Consider the following 14,846-nt stretch of genomic DNA (forward strand, 5'->3'; position numbering starts at 1 on the left):
ACTGAAATTGTAGCTCCAATTTATTCTCTTCACTAATGTTGAGATTTGACTTTAGTATGATTAATGATGATTATAAACAAGGAATTTAAAGGGTCATCAGGTGAAAAAGTCCAATCGGGGAACTTCAGAATACTTTAAATTAGTGGTTTCCACTTCTCTGTTACTTGAAGAATCCTTTTTTTTTGGTTTAAATACAGGTCAAACTCAATATGTAAAACTAATATAACCAGAGTATGTTCTGACTAATATGAAAGATGAGAAGCATAGGTCCACCCTATTAAATCCTTCTGTCTTGGTGTAAGCTGACTTTTATTTACATCCTTATAACTCTAAAGCCCTGTGGAGCACAGTTTACAAACCATTGTTGAAATTAATGTTTCTTCTTATGGCTTCCATTATTTTTCACAACAAATTTCAAACACATCAATACCAACATTTACAGCATTTGCAGCATTTAAAGGAGTTGCATCCTACTTTCTGGAGTACATTTTTTCTAAACTACTCCTTGATTTGTGATCATTTAGTTTCCTCCCATGAGATGGTTTATAGTTATCTGGTAAGTGCCATCTTTTCATAATACCTTCCATTATCATGAACAAACAGATCCAGGCTAGAACTTCTTTTTCTTCACTTGTAACTGAGAAGAGTGTTTACATTAGTTGAGGAAGATAAAGGTGACTTACCAATACATCTGTTTACTGTTTCTTGTTTCTGGAACACGTTTTCATCTTTTCAGGAAGTCCTGCAAAACATCACTATTGATTACTTCAATTTGCTACATTCAAATGATAGAGTATTTGGGGCCATGATACAATGGCAGTATCTTTAGCATAATAGCAATGTTGAGCTCTATCTTTCCTGTTCTTTATTTGAAAAATAATGTTAACAAATAAGATAATAATGCCATGTTTATTATAGTTACTGACCTACCTAAATTCTTATTAACAATACTCATAAATATTCCCCCAACATCCAGTTATAATAATCCTGTTTATTTACTATCATTGATAATGTATGAAATTTAACTGCATATCCTCCAGAAAGCACAGGAAAAGATATATAAGCTAGAAGAGAAAAAAGAAGAAGGAGGAGGAGGAACAGAAGCAGAGGATGCTGTTTATAGTCTACTTTATCGCTTCAAAAAATATATAATTACAAAAAGAGATGACAAGTCACAGAGAAAATATAATTGCAAAAGGTATATCTGATAAAGGACTATTATCAAAAATGTACAAATATACTTGAAATTTGACAATAAGATAATAAAAACAATTTTTAAAAGGGTCAAAGACTTTAACAGAAGAAGATATTGAGATGGCAAATAAATGTATGAAAAGATGTTCAACATCATAAGTCATCAGGGAAATGCAAATTAAAACAACACCAAGGTACCACTACATATCTATTTCAATGGCCAAAATCAACAACACTGACAACACCAAATCCTGGCTAAGATGTTGAGTAAAAGGAACTCTCATTTATTATGGGTAGGAATGCAAAATTGTACAGCCATTTACTGTTGAAAGCAGTTTGTCAGTTTCTTACAAAACTTTGTAAGATTTTGGCATAGGTGAGTGATATTTAATATAAAATTAAAAATGTGTTAGTTTTTTTTACTGGTTGATAACTTTGCTTTCAAAGAATTACATAATCTTGTAGGATGCCCCTCTTTCTGGTAACTGGAGAAATTAACTTATCATCACAAAGTGTTTTCCTCAAAGTAACAATTCCAATAATTAATTATGACTATGACAGTAATACTGTATGCCATAAAAACTTTACAACCATTTTTTCATTAATTTATAGGCTAAGCTATCATGAAGTAACCATATTGCTGCTTCTTTATTATCAAAGCGTGAGTCATTACACTTATACATAAATATAAATTTCTTGTTTACATTATCTTTTTTTTACGTCAATGTTACTAATTTGCATAACATCTATATTGTTTTGTACCATATAATGCAATACTGATGCAGATACTAACAGAAGTTTTGTCTTGTAAACAGACAGTGTAAACTTACAACTCAATAAATACAGTAGACTACTGTCAATGTATTTTCTCCTCCTTACGATTTTTAATAACATTTTCTTTTCCCTGGTTTACTTTATTGTAAGAATACAGTATATGATACATATAACATACAAATATGTCTTCAGTTTAGCTCAGTCATGTCCGACTTTTTGTGACCCCGTGAACCACAGCACACCAGGCCTCCATGTCCATCACCAATTCCCAGAGTTCACCCAAACTCATGTCCATTGAGTCGGTGATGCATCCAGCCATCTCATCCTCTGTCGTCTCCCTCTCCTCCTACCCTCAATCTTTCCCAGCATCAGGATCTTTTAAAATGAGTCAGCTCTTTGCATCTGGTGGCCAAAGTATTGGAATTTCAGCTTCAACATTAGCCCTTCCAGTGAATACCCAGGACTGATCTCCTTTAAGATGGATTGTTTGGATCTCCTTGCAGTCCAAGGGACTCTCAAGAGTCTTCTTCAACACCACAGTTCAAAAGCATCAATTCTTCGGTGCTCAACTTTCTTTATAGTCCAACTCTCACATCCATACATGACTACTGGAAAAAACATAGCTTTGACTAGACAGACCTTTGTTGACAAAGTAATGTCTCTGCTTTTTAATATGTTGCCTAGGTTGGTCATAACTTTTCTTTCAAGGAGTAAGCATCTTTTAATTTCATGGCTGCAGTCACCATCTGCAGTGATTTTGGAGCCCAAAAAAATAAAGTCAGCCACAGTTTCCACTGTTTCCCCATCTATTTGCCATGAAGTGATGGGATGATCACTTGATCTTAGTTTTCTGAATGTTGAGCTTTAAGACAACTTTTTCACTCTCCTCTTTCACTTTCATCAAGAGGCTCTTTAGTTCTTCTTCGCTTTCTGCCATAAGGGCGGTGTCATCTGCATATCAGAGGTTATTGATATTTCTCTCGGCAATCTTGATTCCAGCTTCTGCTTCTTCCAGCCCAGAATTTCTCATGATGTACTCTGCATATAAGTTAAATAAGCAGAGTGACAATATACAGCCTTGACGTACTCCTTTTTCTATTTGGAACCAGTCTGTTGTTCCATGTCCAATTCTAACTGTTGCTTCCTGACCTGCATACAGGTTTCTCAAGAGACAGGTCAGATGGTCTGGTATTCCCATCTCTTTCAGGATTTTCCACAGTTTATTGTGATCTACACAGTCAAAGTCTTTGGCATAGTCAATAAAGCAGAAATAGACGTTTTTCTGGAACTCGCTTGCTTTTTCGATGATCCGGTAGATGTTAGCAATTTGATCTCGGTCCCTCTGCCTTTTCTAAAACCAGCTTGAACATGTGGAAGTTCACGGTTCACGCATTGCTGAAGCCTGGCTTGGAGAATTTTGAGCATTACTGTACTAGTGTGTGAGATGAGTGCAATTGTGCGGTAGTTTGAGCATTCTTTGGCATTGCCTTTCTTTGGGATTGGAATGAAAGCTGACCTTTTCCAGTCCTGTGGCCACTGTTGAATTTTCCAAAGTTGCTGGCATATTGAGTGCAGCACTTTCAAAGCATCATCTTTCAGGATTTGAAATAGCTCAACTGGAATTCCATCACCTCCACTAGCTTTGTTCGTAGTGATTCTTCCTAAGACCCACTTGACTTCACATTCCAGGATGTCTGCTGCTAGATGAGTGTGAGTGATCACATTATCATGATTATCTGGGTTGTGAAGATCTTTTTTGTACAATTCTTCTGTGTATTCTTTCCACCTCTTCTTAATATCTTCTGCTTCTGTTAAAAGATGACCATTATATCTACTACTATGAGCAGGAATCCCTTAGAAGAATTGGAGTAGCCATCATAGTCAACAAAAGTGTCCAAAATGCAGTACTTGGATGCAATCTCAAAAATGACAGAATGATCTCTGTTCATTTCCAAGGCAAACCATTCAATATCACAGTAATCCCAGTCTATGCCCTGACCAGCAACATTGAAAAAGCTGAACTTGAATGGTTCTGTGAAGACCTACAAGACCTTTTAGAACTAACACCCAAAAAAGATGTCTTTTTCATTACAGGGGTCTAGAATGCAAAAGTAGAAAGTCAATAAACACCTGGAGTAACAGGCAAATTTTTCCTTGGAGTACAGAATGAAGCAGGGCAAAGGCTAATAGAGTTCTGCCAAGAGAATGCACGGGTCATAGCAAACACCCTCTTCTAACAACACAAGAGAAGACACTACACACAGATATCACCAGATGGTCAACACCGAAATCAGATTGATTATATTCTTTGCAGCCAAAGATGGAGACGCTCTAAACAGTCAGCAAAAACAAGACCGGGAGTTGACTGTGGCTCAGATCATGAACTTCTCATTGTCAAATTCAGACTTAAATTGAAGAAAGTGGGGAAAACCACTAGACCATTCAGGTATGACCTAAATCAAATCCCTTATGATTTACAGTGGAAGTAAGAAATAGATTTAAGGGACTAGATCTGATAGAGTGCCTGATGAACTATTGGATGGAGGTTCATGACATTGTACAGGAGACAGGGATCGAGACCATCCCCAAGAAAAAGAAATGCAAAAAAGGCAAAATGGCTGTCTGAGGAGGCCTTACAAATAGCTGTGAAAAGAAGAGAAGTGAAAAGCAAAGGAGAAAAGGAAAGATATAAGCATCTGAATGCAGAGTTCCAAAGAATAGCAAGGAGAGATAAGAAAGCCTTCATCAGTGTCAATGCAAAGAAATAGAGGAAAACAATAGAATGGGAAAGACTAGAGATCTCTTCAAGAAAATTAGAGATACCAAGGGAATATCTCATGCAAAGATGCACTCAATAAAGGACAGAAATGGTATGGACCTAACAAATATGTGTTAATCAACTGTTTATGTTATCATTAAGGCTCAGGTTAACAGTTGTTAAGTTTTGGAGGAGTCAAAAGTTATGCATGTATTTTCAACTCTGTGTGGGGTCAATGCCCCTAATCTCTGCATTGTTCAAGGGTCCACTGTACTTGGTATTTATCCAAATAAGTTCAAAACTTGAAAGTGAAATTGAAAGTCACTCAATCATGTCTGACTCTTTGCAACCCCATGGACTCTACAGTCCATGGAATTTTCCATGTCAGAATACTTGAGTGGGTAGCTGTTCCCTTCTCCAGGGGAATCTTCCCAACCCAGGGACTGAACTCAGGTCTCCCACATTGCAGGTGGATTCTTTACCAGCTGATCCACTAGGGAAGCCAAAGTTGAAATTTATGTCCATATAAAAACCTTGATGTGAAAAAAAAAAAAAACCTTCATGTAGACATTTATAGAAGTTTTATTCATAATTGTCAAAAGTTTGGAGCAACCAAGATGTCTGTCAATAGGCAGATGGAAAAACATACTGTGATATGTCCAGAAAATATATATACAAATACATAGCACAAAGTGAAAGAAGCCCATCTGAAAAAGCTACAGGCTGTGACTCCAACTATACTGTTCTGGAAAGGAAAAAACAATGGAGACATAAACAGATAAGATGGACAATGTAAAAAGATAAGGATGCTAGAGGATGTGGGGAGGGAGGAATAAATAAGAAAAGCACAGGGATTTTTAGGGCAGTGAAACTATTCTGTACTACTACTATAATGGTGGATATATGTTATTATAAATTCCTGCAAAATCATAGAGTACTCCACACCAAGAAAGAATCCCAATGTAAACTATAGACTTTGAATAACAATGATGTGTCATCATAGGTTCATTAATTGTAATAAATGTACCATTCTGGAGGGGGTGTCTGTAGAGGGCAAGGTATGTGTGAGGCAACAGGGATACATGGGAAGCCTTGGGACATTTTGCCCAATTTTTGAGAACCTAAAACCATTCTAAAACATTAAGTTTATTAATTTAAAACATATTATGTAAATTTCATTTTACCTGCTTTATCTAGCAGAGTTTACAGTGCTACCAGCAACTGAGAAACCAAGAAGGAAAGTAGAAAATTACCTTTAATGCTGAAATCATTTTGTCTTTTAAATTTAGCTTGGATCCATCTTCTTCTCTCACTGTCTCCAAAAATGGTTGCCTTGGGTACATACTAGAATTATCTCCAGAAATCCTTAAAGCTCCTGATTCCTAGATATCATCCCAGTTTGATTATAACAAAACTGCTGAGGGATCCAGGCACCAGTAGCTTTTAAAGCTCCCAGGTGATTGTAATGTGGAGCCAAGGTTACAATCCACATATTTAGTCCCTAATAATCTAGACTGGATAACTTTATCAGGATCGTAATTAATGGTTCCTCCTCCAGAACTCTTCTTGTCAAATGTAAAATCCATCATCCAGAGCTTGCACTTGAAACACTCCTTATATTTTATTATTTTTTTTTTTTATCATTTCAGGATAAAGTTCACTTGCTTTCTAGGGGTTATAAGAATTTGCCAGATCGGGCTTGCCAGCTTGGCTCAGTCTCACAGGCTCATTTTCCACAACAGCAAGCTGCTTATCCTTCTCTGCACACACCTCACTGTGATGCCACACTCCTTCCATTCAACTGTCAGCCCCTCATTATTTAACATTCATCTCAGAAGCTCTCCTCATCCTCATCTTGCCAGTTCCAGTCAGTGTGGGTTTGTGCCCTTCATCTGCGCTGCAACAAAATTTGTGTGACTTTTTCTATTTGTATTTACTCTCTCTTGGGTCATAATTATTTCATGTCTCATGGTTCTCTTATTAGTCTGTGAGCAATCTAAGGAAAGGATTATGTCTTATCAGTGCCTGTACCTGAGCACCTGGTTCAATGCATTCACAAGGAGGCAACCCAGTTCAGTTCAGTTGCTCAGTCGTGTCCGACTCTTTGCGACCCCATGGACTGCAGCACACCAGGCCTCCCTGTCCAACACCAACTCCCAGAGTTGACTCAAATTCATGTCCATTGAGTCAGTGATGCCATCCATCCATCTTATCCTCTCTCGTCCCCTTCTCCTCTCACCTTCATTCTTTCCCAGCATCAAGGTCTTTTCAAATGAGTCAGTTCTTCGCATCAGGTGGCCAAAGTATTGGAGTTTCAGATTCAACATCAGTCCTTCCAATGAATATTCAGGACTGATTTCCCTTAGGATGGATTGGTTGAATCTCCTTGCTATCCAAGGGACTCTCAAGAGTCTTCTCCAACACCACAGTTCAAAAGCATCAGTTCTTTCATGCTCAGCTTTCTTTAGAGTCCAACTCTCACATCCATACATGACTACTGGAAAAACCATAGCTTGATTAAACGGACCTCTGTTGGCAAAATAGTGTCTCTGCTTTTTAATATGCTGTCTAGGTTGGTCATAATTTTTCTTCCAAGGAGTAAGCGTCTTTTAATTTCATGGCTGCAGTCATAATCTGCAGTGATTTTGGAGCCCAAAATCCACAGGACTGGAGGCCACTCATTGTCAAATGAGTGAATGATGTCATAATCAGTGCATATAATGATGTCATAATCAGTGCAAATAAAGTGATGGCTTGCCATTCCCATCAGGGATGGGGAAGTAATAACAGAAAAACAAAACTCTGGTTTTAATAGGATGAAGGTAGAGTGTTAACCAGAGATCTCAAAGTTTTTGTAGGAGACAAATTGATAGTCTTTTAAATTACTCCTAATCTACATTATTATTCAAGTTCTAAAGGATGGGTTTAAAGAAAGATACCACATAATTGCTTATGATTTTTTTTTTCTATTAAGCATCAACTTCTTAGAGAACAAAAAAGATCTTGCAGCATCAATCTGGGTATCTGAAGGTGTCTGCTTATTGAGATAGTCTTAGTCCTACTCTGGTTATTAAAAGTAAGGTGGTAATATTGGCAGATCTTCAATGTAAGTCAGAACTAGTAGAAGCAATGCCCCAAGAGTCATTTGACCAGAAAGCTGAAATTAAAAATAAACTATTATATTTAGATACTTATGTTGATTTTTTTTGTTCAAAATTATGATTTTTATTTTTCTTATTTATAATAATTAGTGGTTAAACTACTCAGAATCACTCCCTTAATAACACACTTCCCAACCTTTCTGAATATCCTCCTTGTACTCTACTCATCGCCAACCTTCAGGTCCAGTTACTCCCCTAAGCCAGGGGTCAAGCCCACTTCAATTTCTATTTTTTAGCTCAGTGATTTATCAGTAGTTTTGCATCATATATCTAGGATTACTTTTTATAAACTAAAAAATAATTTGGTCCATATTTATGATCTTATCTACTATTTATTTGGTTGAATCTTCCTTTTTGCATTGCAAGAGGAAAATAAAGAAAATTCAGGGTGATAATAAACTGCCTTTTTTCTCTCAGCAATAAAGTTAAACTACCTGAAGTGAGATGTCATTTCAACAATATTTACCAATTTTGTTTACATATAAAGTACACCACCAGCCAAGCCTACTAGTGATTACCGCTTTAATGAATTATTTTGATTGCTTTTTCAGAAAAGCTCCCTGTTTTACTCAATACATTAAATCCTCTTCAATTATTGAAATGCTGATTTAAATTCTCTCACACAGACTTATAGATTTTTCTTAAATCATCCTCACTGTTTTCTAATAGTATGTGTTTATCTAACAGAGGAATATCTGCCTTGTCTCAGTGTAATTATTCAAGCCACTCACATAAATGTAAAATTACTCTCTTCTGGTTAAATTACACATTTTAAAAATTTAACTGAAAACCAGCTGTGAGAACACTCTTTCTTTATTATCATAACATTTTATTTTTTAATTGCTTAAAAGTTGTTGCTAGTGAGAAATATAGAGTCTGCCTTCTTTGAATTAAGCAACACCCATAACAAATATTGAAACATGTCATCACTTCATTATTTATTAAATGCAGGATACTATAACCAGAAATGTATTCTTTTTAAAAAATAACTTTTTTCTGACATAATCAGTTGTCTTCTGAATATGAGTGCTTACTCTTAGAAATTTAAGAAAGTAAATAAGAGTGTAAACATTAGCTATAATCTCACACCAGCGATATAATTTTCAATACTTTGATGTCTATGTTTCCATTCTATTTTTATATACACACATTTTTATGCTTATGTATTCAATCTTAGAAAGAAAGCTGGAATCAAGTTTATAATATTGTTTTACATTCAGCTCCTTTGTCAGTTAGTATCATGTCCTAAGACTACAGGAGAAGAAGTCTTCAAGCCCCTCATGCTTTGAAGTAAGATCACAGCCAACATTAGGTGTCAAATTACTCCTTACCCTGTAAACACTCAAAGACCACTCCTTAACCAAAGAACACTCAAACACTGCTCAGACCTCCCAGACCAGCCTCCATCAGCCATTTCACAGAGAGGTGAATTCACAGAGAATAAGAGCATCTCTAGCCAGGCTTCCATTATACCTTCTACAGAAGTCAAAAGGGGTTCTTGATCATCCTCCTCTGCTGTCCCTTCCTCACTTAAAGCTTTATCATCACTGCTTGCCTTAAGATCACCAGCACAAGTCCCATTATGTCCCTCTTGCCTTTCTCTTGCTGTTGTTGTTGTTATTTAGTCACTTAGTTATGTCCAACTCTTTGCAACTCCATGGGCTGCAGCCCATCAGGTCCATGAGATTTCCCAGGCAAGAATACTGGAGTGGGTTGCCATTTCCTACTGCAAGGATCTTCCTGATCCAGGGATGGAACCGTATCTCCTGCACTGGCAAGTGAATTCTTTACCGCTGAGCCACCAAGGAAGTCCTTTCTCTATTTGCTGCAAAAGGAGACCCCCCACCACCATCTCTACTTCTAGTCTCCACGTGAAAAAACTGAAAGTGAAAGTCACTTAGTCATGTCCGACTCTTTGCAACCCCATGGACTGTCCATGGAATTCTCTAGGCCAGAATACTGGAGTGGGTAGCCATTCCCTTCTCCAGGGGATCTTCCCAACCCAGGGATCTTCCCAACCCGGGGATCGAACCCAGGTCTCTCGCATTGCAGGCAGATTCTTTACCAGCTGAGCCACAAGGGAAGCCCAAGAATACTGGGGTGGGTAGTCTATCCCTTCTCCAGGGGAATCTTCCCGACCCAGGAATCCAACCAGGGTCTCCTGCATTGCAGGTGTATTCTTTATCAACCGAGCTATCAGGGAAGCCTTCTAGTCTCCATACAGCTCTGTATATCCTCTATTCTCCCCCCAGATCCTACCACTCCCCCATTTGTAAAATTCTCTCATTGTCATTCTGGAGCTCACCATCCATCAGCAGCAAAATCCTCTGCTATCTCAATCTGTTCTCTAGTTTCTTCTTTCTACCTTAAGGACCATGAGCTCCACCGAAGGAAAGGAATTCTCTGCAGCCCCCTCTAGCGGTAGTCACTTTATCACCCACAGTCTTTGTAGCACTGGGCCTGAAGTGGGAAGGTTTCCTTATCCTTACTGGCATTTTCAGACTCTTCCCTCTTGCCTGCACTATTCCCAGCTTTGAATATTGTGTCATTAGGCTATAAGGAACTTTACCTCCTTGGTGCAGTTATCTACTGATCCCTCTTATTTATGGACAATTTTAACTTTCTCTAACTGAGATGGTTAGACAACATCACCAACTCAATGAACATGAATTTGAGTAAACTCCAGAAGATTATGGAGAACAGAGGAGTCTGGTGTGTTTCAGTCCATGGGGTCACAAAGAATGGGACACGGCTTAGTGACTGAACAACAACTGTATTACTATCTTCATCTTTTATGATTTTAGTATCCATATAGGCAATACCTTCAACACCTTAGCATTTTGATTTCTTTTGAATGATCTCCACTCACATTAATCATTAATTCCCCTGGCTACAACTTTGCCTTTGTCATTACCAGTTAGTGCAAACCTATGATCTCAGTTTCAAGAATTCCGTTTCTTTGAATAATGAGTGAAAGTCACACAGTCATGTCTGACTCTTTGCAACCCCATGGACTATACAGCCCATGGAATTCTCCAGGCCAGAATACTGGAGTCGGTAGCCATTCCCTTTTCCAGGGGATCTTCCCAACCCAGGGATCAAACCCAGGTCTTCCAAATTGAAGGTGGATTCTTTACCAGCTGAGCCACAAGGGAAGCCCAAGACTCTTAATCTGTGATATTTGGTAAGGCCCCAACACTCTGCAAATGTAAGGCTTCCCAGGTAACATTAGTGATAAAGAATCTACCTACAATGCAGAAGACCTGGGTTTGATCCCTGGGTCAGAAGATCCCCTGAAGAAGTGCATGGCAACCCATTCCAGTATTCTTGCCTGAAGAATCCCATGAACAGAGGAGCCTGGCGGGCTACAGTCCGTAGGGTCGCAAAAAGTCAGATAGGACTGAAGCAACTTAGCACATATACAACACAGCACTCTGTACCATATTTTGAACCTGACTCTGAGTAAATAAAAATGTGAAACCGTACAAGTTGGTTTCACTTTAAATCCATGCCTAGACTATTGAGGTGTCCTATTGTTTCTTGATAATTATGACATATATCTGTAATTCATTCATTTTTGATCCTGCTAGGTACACTTGACTCTTCCGAGAATCCTCTTTTCCATCTTTGTTTTCAATACAATCTGCTGAGAAAACTTAAGTGAGAAGAAGGCCACTTCTACAAGACATAAAATTGACTCACATATTCATAGGCTCTGCCTTCCTTTACATCGTAGTAATTAAATGTCACTCTTTAAGACCTCCACTGGTGCACTGGATTGCATCCTCTTGCCAACCCAAAGACATTGTTCCCCAGATGCTACTTTTCTCCTACATCATGACTGTTTCCCTCTCCACTAGATCATCCCATCAGCTGAAATGCATATTGCTTTTATTTCATCTTAAAAACAAAATAATAATTACTCTAATCATGTTTGCTTCCTGCTACTGCTTCATTTCTTGCCTCTTTACAACAACATATCCCTTTAATATGTATTACTTCCAATTCTTTTTCTACCATTCTCTTTTAAATCCACTGCAATCAAGATTTTGCCCCATGATTTCAATACAGTCATTCTTGTCAAGTCCTCAGTGAATTTGAAGTTGTTAAATCCTAGAGTTAATTCTCAGGCCACACTGATTTGACCTATTAGCAAAATTGGACATGGTAGATTATTTCCTTTTATTTGAAATATTTTATTTGCTTGGTTGCTATGATGCTCATTTCAAGCAATTTCTTCTCAGTCTCACTTTCTGGCTTTTTCTCATCAGCCTAATGTCTGAATAATGAATTCCACAGATTAATTCACTTTTTGGTGACTACCGTATTTCGTATTTTAAAATTGTATCTATATTTTAATAGGGGCTTCCCATGTGGCGTTAGTGGTAAAGAGCTCACCTGCTAATGCTGGAGACGTAAGAGACGCGAGTAAGATCCCTAGGTAGGGAAGATCTCCTGGAGAAGGGCACGGTAACTCCAATATTCTTGCCTGGAGAATGTCATGGACAGAGGAGCCTGGCGGGCTATATTCCATACAGTCACAAAGAGTCTGACATGACTGAAGCAGCTTGTATGCATGCACACATACTCTCATAATTCCCAAATGTTATCTCTAGCTCTGACTCTCCCCCTGAACTCTAGACTCATAAATCCAATTGCATACCACCACCACCATGCGTAAAAGTCAACCTGAATTTAACATTCTTCCTGTAGCTTAGTTAATTTGTTGCCAGACCAGGGATACTACTACTACTCATTTAACAATATTGTTGGATAACAATTATATATATAAAAATATAATTTATATATATATTTGCATAAATAATTATGTATATATTTATAATGAATTGGAAAGTCTGTTTTTTCCCCCCTCCAAAATCTAGATAAGATTTTGTGGTTTGAGGTTTGAGAATTATCTGTTCATTTAATTATGTGGAAGAGTTCATTCATTAAACCACTGTTGTCTAGAGAACATTTTTTGTTGATAATTATTACAGGTAAGGTCCATCTGACTGGTTTTACTGTTTTTATTATATGTTTATTTTTCTGCTGTCCCTCGCTCATGGTTTCCTGATTTGTGTGAGTGTTGTGATTTTTTATTAAGATCTTATGTTCTTAGGAACTCAAGCAATAGGACTTTTTATTGGTCTGGTTTGGAAATGCAATTTTCTAGAAGGAATTGTATTTGTTTCTGCCAATTACCATGGCCACTCCAATCCAGAATCACTCCAAATTATTTGCTAAAGCAGTTCAGATCACACCAGTTTTGTGAATTTAGTCCTCATTCTAGCACAAGAGTAAGTTTGTTTCTATAAACATTCAAGGATGATTTTAGTTTTACCATCATCAGCACTGAGGTTAAGAAAGCCAAGTTTCTCTGAGCCTTTCTGCATACCAGGTGTAATACTAGCTCGCTTTTATTCTAGAGTCTCCTGTATGATCGCCTTCTTTAGCTAGGAAACTACCAAACCAGAAGTTTAAACTCCACTAGGAGTGATGGATATAGCTACAGCAAAAACTAGCAATAGTTTAGATGATGTAAATTATGGCAAACCTTACCATAGCATCTTTTTTCATTTGCTTACAAAGCTGACATCAGCTTTTGTATTACTGAGTCTTTATTAGCATTTTAATGAGAAGGTAGTACACAGCATATTTGTCATGGCATGTATGTTGAATTGTTGATTTACTCTGCAGATACTTATTTTCATATCTTTAATCCATATCATGGATCAGTTTGTGTTCTCTTTTTAAACTTCCATAATAATGAAATCAGATAAAATAATTATCTGTTTTGGGGATCCCCCAATACCCACTAGTGGGTGATATGTTAGAAAGACTCACAAGATTCATTAATACTGACTAACATTTATTATAGAGACAGTAAAGAACACAGTCAACTCAGAAAGAGAAAATGACATCTGGTAAAGATAGGAGGAATCCATGGGAATCTATCTTCTCCCTCATGTGAGAGGTCACAGAAAGCACATTCTCCTTTTAGCCAAAAAAAAAAAAAAAAAATGTGTAATATTTCCACAAAAGAAGGCTCATTTTAAACTTTAGGGGTGTTGTTGGAGACTGATCACATAGGCATCCTCTGCCTAACAACTATCAAAATACCGACTCACAGAAGGAAAGCAGATGTCACCATAAATTATATTGTTTGCACACAGAGTCTAGCCCAAGCAAAATTACCATATCAGTTATGCAGTGTTTCAAAAGCCAAGTTATCAAACATGAGCCAACCTTGCAAATAAGCCTCATAAAGAGACTAGCCTCAGATCTACTTTTTTTTTGCACATAGCATACAAAAACTTTTGACACTCTAATCTTTTCATTTTGATTCACTTTTGTTGATTCTACCAAAAAATAATGAATGAGAATAAATTATGATTGGTTAGTGATTATAAAAGCCAGTTATGTCTAAAATGCGTATTTTAAAATAAATCTATTTTGATTTAGATAACAAAATCAAATTGTATGAGTCATTTATTTTTTATTTATGTATCTTTTCATTTCTGCAGTGAAATACTAAGAAATCCAACCTGCTGTTTGCAAATTCTGTGTTTTATGTAATATTGTTCCAAGTAACCGTTAAACTCTTTAATGAAGACACTGCATTAGGTAACATGAACACGTTAGTTGCTCAGTTGTATCTGACCCTTTGCAACCCCATGGGCTATAGCCTGCCAGGCTCCTCTGTCCATGAAATTCTCCAGGCAAGAATTCTGGAGTGGGTTGCCATTCCCTTCTCCAGGGGATCTTCCTGACCCAGGAATCAAACACAGATCTTCTTTGCAGGCAGATTCCTTATTGTCTGAGCCACTAGGGAAAAGCATTAGGTAATCCAATATGTTTTAAATTAATATTATTAACATTAGTTACCTGAAGAAGAAATATAATATATTAATATCATGGATGGATTGGAAAAGGAAAAGAAAATTCAATGATTTATGACA

The 14,846-nt window shown here is 37.3% G+C and overlaps 1 long non-coding RNA gene across 1 annotated transcript; it reads right to left on the reverse strand.

Annotated features, from left to right (window-relative positions):
• Positions 1-292: 292 nt before the first annotated feature.
• Positions 293-7,367, reverse strand: LOC145530990 (uncharacterized). Its single transcript, XR_014072110.1, has 2 exons — positions 5,980-7,367; positions 293-742 (listed from the first exon to the last, which is right to left on the reverse strand). It is a non-coding gene; the product is annotated as an uncharacterized LOC145530990 (long non-coding RNA).
• Positions 7,368-14,846: the final 7,479 nt, after the last annotated feature.

The sequence above is a fragment of the Giraffa tippelskirchi genome, chromosome 2, assembly GCF_054371585.1.
Source record: "Giraffa tippelskirchi isolate mGirTip1 chromosome 2, T2T-mGirTip1v1.2.pri, whole genome shotgun sequence".
Lineage (NCBI taxonomy): Eukaryota > Metazoa > Chordata > Mammalia > Artiodactyla > Giraffidae > Giraffa > Giraffa tippelskirchi.